This window comes from Primulina eburnea, chromosome 11, assembly GCF_022965805.1.
Source record: "Primulina eburnea isolate SZY01 chromosome 11, ASM2296580v1, whole genome shotgun sequence".
NCBI classification, from domain to species: domain Eukaryota; kingdom Viridiplantae; phylum Streptophyta; class Magnoliopsida; order Lamiales; family Gesneriaceae; genus Primulina; species Primulina eburnea.
Window position 1 is genome coordinate 32,201,033 of NC_133111.1, and position 3,104 is coordinate 32,204,136.

Genomic DNA, 3,104 nt, shown 5'->3' on the forward strand with positions numbered 1-3,104 from the left:
GAGTAACTGGCACTGACGGTGGCCTAGGACTCTGATCCACCTTGCCCTTCCCCTTGAATCGATCTCTGCCACGCTGACCTGAACTCTGGCCTCTTTGAACATTAGCTTGGTGCCTCGCCTGTCTCTCCCTGGCGATATCCTTCTCGTCCTGCTCTGCTAGCAACGCCTTGGACACAATCTCCTTGAAAGTCACAGCCTTGGACATATTGATATCACGCCTGATCTCCGCTCTAAGGCCTCGAATGAAGTGAGCACCTTTATCTTTATCACTGGTAGCAATGTACGGAGCAAAAAAGCAACCCTCCTCGAACCTGAGAATATACTCGTCCACATTCAAGACAATAAAACTAACAATACTATAGCCCAAAAATACAACTCTGAACATCTAATCAAATATCCCAAATAACAAACGAAACTTAAATCGTACCGTACACCGGGCTCGGCTATTACAAATAGGTACATTTCTAAACACACTATGAATGTCATTTTTGTGTTTTTGTATATGTTACACCCTAGTACACAAGGTGGCCGAAAATTTCATGCTAGAAAATATGATTTCCAAATTTTTGTTTCTTCCGTTGCGGTTTTGGTCACCTAAAATCGATCCCTTTCAGATAAGTCTTAGGGGGAGGGTTACCTCGATATCCTCCATAGCCACCAAAATTCCTATTGTTGATAAAATGAGCCTCATCAGGAATATGTGGTTCTTCAGTAACAATCGATGCAATTTCAACCTCTGATGTACTAGCTTTATTCATAGCTGCAATTTGAGTTGTTAAAGCTGAAACTTGAGCGGTGAGTGATGTAATAGGATCTATGGCACAATTCCAGCTTGCTTCTTTACTCCTGACCTCTCAGACGGCCACTGATAACTGTTAATGGTCATCTGTTCAAGCAAATCATATGCTTGATCAGGTGATTTTGCAAATATCGTGCCACCAGCTGCTGCATCCACAGTGCCTCTTGTTTGTCCATTCAAACCATTGTAAAACAATTCAATCTGTACCCAATCTTCAAAACCATGGTTTGGACACCTCCTCAACAACTCCTTATACCGTTCCCATGCCTCATATAATTGCTCAAAGTCAGTCTGCCTAAAAGTACTTATCTCAATTTTCAACTGTGCAGACTTCGTAGGTGGAAAATATTTAGCAAGAAACTTGGTTGCTAATTCCTGCCACGTAGTGATACTCCCCAGAGGAAGCGATTGGAGCCATCCTCTTGCTTGGTCCCTAAGAGAAAAAGGAAACAAGCGCAATCGAATTATATCATCAGAAACACCATTTATTTTTACCGTGTCAGTGATTTCAAGGAATGTTCTGAGTTGTAGAGGAGGATCTGCAGTAGCGGCTCCCCCAAACTGATTCTGTTGAACCATGTTTATCAATGCGGGCTTGAGCTCAAAGTTGTTTGCATTAATAGTCCCTCGTGCTATGCCCGAATAATGAGCATTTAATATCGGCCTAAAATGATCTCTGATGGGTATTGCAGGGGGTGGATTTTCATTATCTCTGTTCTCAGCCATTGCTTGAATCTATTCTCTTCTTGCCTTTCTTAATCTTCTTGCGGTTCTTTCGATCTCGGGATCAAAGATAAGCAAGTCAAGATTTTGCGATCTTCGCATGCACTGTCAAACAAAGACAAGAAACAAATCAATGTTTAATGTAATCCAATAGAAACAACTCTAAATTAAAATCAAGACTAATTGGTAACAATACTAATATAAATTTATAATAAACACTACCTGGCAACGGCGCCAAAAACTTGTTGCTTATTTCTTAATTGATTGCAAGTGCCAACGTCAAATTGTAATAAAATGTATTTTCGAGTACAAGTGTCGATCCCACGAGGAGTATGTATCTAAATGTATATTAATGCTTGTAATTAAAATAGTCTCAATTTTATTTAGAAAAATCAATTAAAAGATTTGTTTGCAAGAATAACTAAATTGACAATGGATTTAAATAAAATATCACACCAAACTATTGCAAATAACAATGGAATAAAAGATCTAGAGGTCCGATTTCACTCAACTATCCACCATGTGTAATTTCTTGTAGCTATGTTATAAAAATCCCTTTTATTCATTAGCCAAGAATCCTATAGTTATCTACTCCCTCTCCCGAGTGTTAAATAGATATTGGTTATCTAAAATTTTATTGCAATGTTCCCATCAACAATCTACAAATAAATAACACATCAAGCACTAGATTCTATATAGGCTTCAATAGCATTATAGGCTCTCCCAAACTCTATAAATACCATTGATGTATTTTTCTCTTTTCTTGTTTATAATTTCCTTTTCCAAGTGATAAATTGTAAACATATAAATCATTCAACTTATGGCCAATAAATTGAAAGCATTAAGATTAGAACAAAACAAATGAACAATATGAAGAACTTAAATAACTTAGTTCATAGATTTCAACACATGGTTTCTAGTTTTGTTACATCTTTACTCTAGAAATAAAAACTTAGCTCATAATAACACAAATAAAATAACAAAACATGGTTCTAAAACAAGACATATCAAATGAAAAATAAAAGAAAGAAGACTTAGAACAAGAAGTTGAAGTGCTGATTCTGTCCCCGGACTTGTGCAAAAGATTTCTCAAGAACTAGAAGAACTTGAGTCTTCAATAATTTCCAGCAGCCTTCCCTCTTTCTTTGGCACCCCAATACCCTAGATGGTAAGTAAATGATGTCTTTTTATAGTCCAGAAAAGTCTCAAATCGCACCACACCATTTTCATAGACTTTCATGCGCAGCCCACAAAGTTACAGATTTTTCGGACTCTGTTTTTTCGAAGACCGCGGGTGCGCTCATAGATGGACCGCAGGTGCACTGCAGCTTCGACTGATTTTTTTCATTTTTGAACTTCAGTGACCGCGGGTGCGGTGCAACATGTACCGCAGGTGCGGTGCAGTCTCGGCTGATCTTCTGAAAATTGATTTTTAATATACTGCAGGTGCGGTGCTTTTGTTAGCGCGGGTGCGCTGGAGCTTCGGTCATTTTTTTTATCTTTTGCACTTTCCAATTCAACACTTTACTACTCCAAATTCTCATTCTAAGATTCCAAACTACAACAACAAAAACAACAACAA